Genomic DNA, 6,000 nt, shown 5'->3' on the forward strand with positions numbered 1-6,000 from the left:
GTGTTTGGGAGCCACGCAAAGGCAGGGCAAGCCATGAGAGAGGCACAAACAAACAACTACATGCAGTTTTAACTTGAGGGACTTTTGAGGAGGAGGAGGAAGAGGAGGAAGAGGGGGTGGAGGGGGGTAGGGGGGGTGGGAGCCGTTTGAAAAACAGAGGAAGAGTTGATCCGTTTCTTACCTGCCCACCGTTTTGGCGCGATGCTCAGGTAGTGCGGTACAATCCCAAAGCGACTGCTAACCCGACAAAACGAGCCGAGGCTGTTTTAAACACTCCCACGGCGGTCCAATAGCCGAGCAGACAACAGGCGACAGGAAAGGAAAAAAATTGGCGATCACAAGGAGGATCTACGCCAAAAGCCACATGATCGCCGACGTCAGAGTACGTATTTGCATGTCGTACCGGAGCGCCGGTGTCCGTCCACAGCGGGTCCATAGTGTTACAGCCGTGAAAAGTTCAGAAGCAGACAGAGGAAAGTGGAACAACTCTGTGTCCAGGCGGCAAGAGGAGTGCTGATGGCTCCATGAAGCATGCCTGCCGGTGTAAAAATGAATGAACTGCGTGTTGTTGCCGTCAACTTGTCCCTGTGCTGATGCCTGCCTGCGTCTGCTTGGAGCTAATTGGATATTAAAGTATCATAGGGGGGCGTTTGTTACCCCGCTAAAGTCCCACCCTCCCTCTCTCACCCCGCCCACCCCTCTCTCTCTCTCTCCCTCTCTCTCTCTCTCTCTCTCTCCCTCTCTCTCTCTCTCTCTCTCTCTCTCTCTCTCTCTCTCTCTCTCTCTTCTCTCTCTCTCTCTCTCTGTGCATGCTGTTATGTGAGGTGAGGTGTGCGGTTGCTGCAGTGCTTTCTCAAGTGGAAGCTGTTGTGTCTTACGCCAGTGATTCTCAAACTTTTTCACATCAAGGACCCCTAAACTGTCATAAATTAGACCACAGACCCCCATCTGATACGCTTTCTGCTTTTAGATGTTTCATTTCAGAAAATGTATGAAACCCATGACCAAAATAGTCATACATCCTGTCATGTGTTACTGATGGATGGAATTATAGTGAAAATAAATGATTCCCCCTTTTTGCTGGGGACCCGCTGGAGCCCCCTCAAGGACCCCTAGGTGTCCCTGGACCCCACTTTGAGAACCACTGTCTTACACAGTGGGGAGAACCTGCACACATCACTGGCTCTCACACTAGAAAACACACACACACACACATCTGGATACAGGTAAGTCTAAGGTCAGCTGATACTCATGGTTTGTTTTGGTGAGAAACACTGCCCTGAATGACACAGACAGCTCAGTGAACTCACACACAACAGTGACCTCCACTGGGCGCATGCATGCATGCATCACGTCCCTCGTGTAGCTTCCACAAAACTCAATGTCGGTCAAGAAAAGAACTGATAAGAGTGATATTTCACTAAAGTGGGAGGTTTGTTTTTAGCTGCACTCCTGCACAGAGGTCAGGGTGTTGGTTCAATAAACAACAGAGTAGTGACCCTGGAGTTAGGAGGTATGCATCGCTGAGATGTGCTGATATGTGGCCTGAACCCAAGTCATTTCTTGAAAGACAGTCTTAAGTTCACAAGCTAATGTCATTTTATTACTTTAGAAGTACAGGGATGTCAGTGGAAAAACAAATCAACTGATTTCTCTCAGTTTCAGAAGTGTTTTTTGTGGAGATGCAAGGCTTTGAGAGGACTAAGTGTGATAAATATATATGATATATATGAAAGACTTTTAGGCTCAGCTGGGGCTTTTCATTTGCATGTTACCTGTTTATTTGTATGGACACTTTCACCCAAAAACAAAAGACATGTATGCCAGGTATTTATAATGATCAGTGTCGCTCCCCTCCCCTGCATTGCTCCTAAATAGTAAGGATGCATCAAATACAGGATACAAACTGTAAATAAAGTATAATTAGGTATAATTATTTGTTGTTTGAATTGAACATAAGTGACAAACATTTGGGTATATTTTATAATATAAAATGTTGGTGATGTCAGATAATGCAGTTTTTTGCTATTGAAACTATTATACAAAGCTTGCTTCTGTATTTGTGTGTCATTGTGACATCGTGTCTCGGTGTGTGTCCTTGTGCAAATGAGGCAATAGTGTATAACTGATACATGATATTACTTAAACAGACTGGCCAGTGAGTGAATCCAGGCAAAAAATGAAGTTTCCTAATTGATTTCCCCCAAGACTACTGGCAGTAACAGAAAAAGATAATAGAGATAGATCGAGTTGAGACATCATTCATGCAAAAGGGAAAGCAAATTAGCTTCATGAATGTGTTGCATAAAATGTTGTACTGTTGTACTGTTTAGGCTAATCTAATTTAGTTTAGTGTTTTTGTACTAGTCAAACCTTTTCTTCACAGAGCCTACAGTCTCAGCAATGTCAATGCAGTCTCCATTATTTAAAATGATCAAAATTATTTAAAGTCCCCCTCCACTAAAATGTGTTTTGCTTGTCACTACATTTGCAATGTTTGGCCTTCACTTTGCAGAATGATGTGTAGTTTGAGACCAGAAGGCTGTTTTCACATTCATCTACTGAAAGTGAGAGGTTTTTCTGTGCTCACTGAAACTCTGAGTTTAGTGTGTGTGTGCCAACGACCATGATTTATGACATCATAACTAGTTTGAAGCCAGTCGTGGTCCAGTATGCAACTTACACAAGTGTGATGTGGAAACTTGAAGCCTCCTGTGCACACTGACTGTGCACTTTTCAGGGAAGCAGGAGACATTTTGCATCCGGCAGTTAAACATTTGAAATGAAAAATATTTGCATATTCATTGTTTCTGGATTTTTTTCAATAAGTGAGAAGGAGTAGATGCCATTTTAAGAATTTCTTACCAGTTAATTGAACTTTTTGTGGAAAATAAAGACATATTATTATCCCAAACAGAGTATTTTTTATATGTGTTAAACATTTCTGGTGGAGGTCATTTATTCATAATTAGCAGAGTTAACCATCTCTGCTGGGAGGTTTTGGGTTCATTAGTAACAGTGAAGTTTGCTGGTTTTGTACTGGTTTTTATTCTAATTTAAAGCACAAATCACATTAAATAACTCATGGTCAGGAATGCCTGCTGCCTATCACAAAAAAGTGATATGATCATAAGAGAAACTGTGCAGGAAAAACTTTTTTTTTTTTAATCATTGTAGTCATTATGTATCTGATATTGCTAATTGTTCACTAATATAATAAATGAGTATGTTGTTGATATCCTGCTTGAGTATTTTTAATACTGTCACTTTCAGTCTGGAACATAAAGACAAAGACTCTTGTCTTGGCAACAGTAGATGAAAATAAATATAACTGGCAAGATGATATATTGCATGTCCCCAATAATATTATGAAGTGAAAATGCTGAAACATCAGAGTGCTATGGATCAAGAGCAGTTTATTCCTCCAAACTTATTTCGACAGACTATTAAATCCAAGATTCTTTACCGTGTTATTGATTCAGGTTTTCACGTCTCTTCTAGTCCACACAGTAGAGCCTCCTAAAGGTTAAGCATTATTGATACTCTTCACCAAACAGCTACAAGGTATACGATGCTGAAAATAAAGTTGTGCGTCCTATGAAGTTGTCTGCCTGTCCGTTCAGATCTTGTTCAAACAAATTTCCCTTACAAGCTATATTTAAATGACTTACAGTGAGCAATTTATCTGTATCACTAAATGTCAGTTCTCTGGTGTTTTTCCAATCCTTGCAGTGGTCTTATCTCCTGTAAATCCTTTGATTCACAAAGGTGTCTGCTTTGATCCTCAAACGGGCAGAGCTCAATTCATCTCATGTAGACCAGTCTTCTCTTTTTAAAACTCTGGGTACACCATGTGAGACTTTTTTAGAGGTAGGTGAAAGCATTTGAGCAGACAAGGTGTCTTAAGAAATACTCAATAGGATCCTACAATCAAAATATTAAAGGACAAGGTTTTATCTTGGCAAGAAGGAGCCAGCACCACACAAACTTCAATCTGTTCCTCAGAACTGAGACCAGACAGAGCATGGAAAAGCTGTGTGTTTCACCAATTTTGAATCACAATGGCTTTAATGCTCAGCAACTCACACTGCACCAGGAATATGTTACTCTCAATGTCTCAAGGGTTTTATGGTTCCAAAGCACATGTTGAGGGGGAGACATGTTCTCAAAAGCTTCTGTAACTCAGGCTCATTCAATAGTTTGGCAGCATTACAGAGATATGGTGTTAGGGATTGGGAGGACGTATTTTGGGTGTTTAGGGGTGTTAAAACATGTTTCAGATTTCCATTAATGCAAATTTTTCCCTGATGAAAATTACACTCAGTCATCCAAAATTTACATTCAACCTACAAGCTGATGAAACTTGATTACTAGAGAATACTGATGAAGGAAGGAAGCATTAACTTTATTAAGATAATGATGAGCTCAAAGGCTGCATGCATTTGTGTTACCCTATGGACTGACTGACTTGGTTGTATCTTTTTGCCTGACGAATTTGATTTTAAAAACATTCAACCCCTAAACCCCTTAACCCTGAATTTCCCTTAAGGAGCTTTGGGGAAGAACAAGATATTTTCTACACTTTGTTATCACATACACAGTATATTCTGTATCCGGATCAGAGGAGCATGGCCTTTTCTCTGGATAAATGTGATTGAAATCAGAGGTCACTAGATGGTGCCAAATGTCTGCATGATCACTCCTGTGTAGAGTTCCTAAACCTCTTAGATGGGAGTCAACTGAGCACATTGTATGCTTGGTATTGATGTGCATGTACATACATGGTGGAAGTGCTACCGACTTTCAGTGCATCTAATAATAACTATGCTTATAATACCATCCTGGATCAGACTAATAACTACAGTCTTCAAAGGTAATTATCATTTATATGTTTACAATAAAGGGGAATGGGTCTTTAATCTTAATTCATCCACTATGTTTACTTTTGTAAAAACAGCAATGTGTGATATTTTACTTATTCCCTTCACTTAACAACATGGCAGATTCTGACAGGATTAAAAGCACTGGATCAACTGGAGAGCTGAGAAGAGTTTGTGAATAAAGGCTGGAGAATCGAGGGGGGCAATAGAGAAATATAGAGACATAGAGAAAGAGGAAGGAAGAATCAAAGAGGCTGAATTAAAGTAGAAAATATTCACAGTTGTTTTTAAGTTAAATTGTCAGTGTGTGTGGCTTGGCCCATAATGGATGGCATGCACATGAACAAACTTGACTCGAACAACTTCTCCTCTGCATTCACTGATACATCCCAGGATGACATCAGTGAAGGGCTTTCCTGCGGTTCATTTGTTGAATTATGTGTTTGTCCAAAATGTGATTTTTTTCCCCCAGACACTACTGATCAGATTTTGACTAAACTTTTCATGCTACTGTGATAAACCCTTCCTGGTACAGCTGATGTCCAATCATATCTCAGCAACTGCAAACAAGTCTGTTAAACTTTGGATTTGTGAACATGTGTGCATGGGACACTGATAAGCAATATTTGGTATAGAAAGAGTGTGGAGGGTTGTGTCATTTTTTTTTCCAAAAACAAAAACACAAGAGTAAAAGAAACTGTGTTTGTCTCATGGATGTATTATACATCCATGATTTGTCTGCTCTGTGCTAACTTTAGCATTCTGGCTAACAAATGGACACCTGCAGTAATCTAGCATTACTTCCAGGTCAAGAGGTAACATTAGCTGTACATTTTCAGGTTACGTAAGAAAAAGCACCATTCAGGACTAGTTCTAGTACTACTTAGTGACTCCTGAACACTCTGCACTGACATTTGGTTTACCCAAGATACATTTGCCAAGCATTTACTCTTAAAAGTGAAACATATTCTTTGAAAATACTACTAAATACAGGATTAGGTTACAAGAGAAATAACAGTCTGATCTTACTTTTTTCCTTATAAAACTCTGCTATAATACTACGACAAACTAGCTCTAACTTGCAATACAAAGTCTTCTGCATGGATCATCAAATCATGAG

At 40.0% G+C, this 6,000-nt stretch overlaps 1 protein-coding gene across 3 annotated transcripts in view; it reads right to left on the reverse strand.

The window, feature by feature from the left end:
• zhx2a (zinc fingers and homeoboxes 2a) overlaps nucleotides 1-611 on the reverse strand; it is a 29,262-nt gene extending 28,651 nt beyond the window's left edge. For all 3 annotated transcript variants that reach the window (XM_042423300.1, XM_042423302.1, XM_042423301.1), the window contains exon 1: nucleotides 182-611. The gene's annotated coding sequence lies outside the window, so the exon portion shown is untranslated. The remainder of the gene's footprint in view (nucleotides 1-181) is intronic.
• Between the last annotated feature and the right edge of the window lie 5,389 nt (nucleotides 612-6,000).

This window comes from Thunnus maccoyii, chromosome 10, assembly GCF_910596095.1.
Source record: "Thunnus maccoyii chromosome 10, fThuMac1.1, whole genome shotgun sequence".
Lineage (NCBI taxonomy): Eukaryota > Metazoa > Chordata > Actinopteri > Scombriformes > Scombridae > Thunnus > Thunnus maccoyii.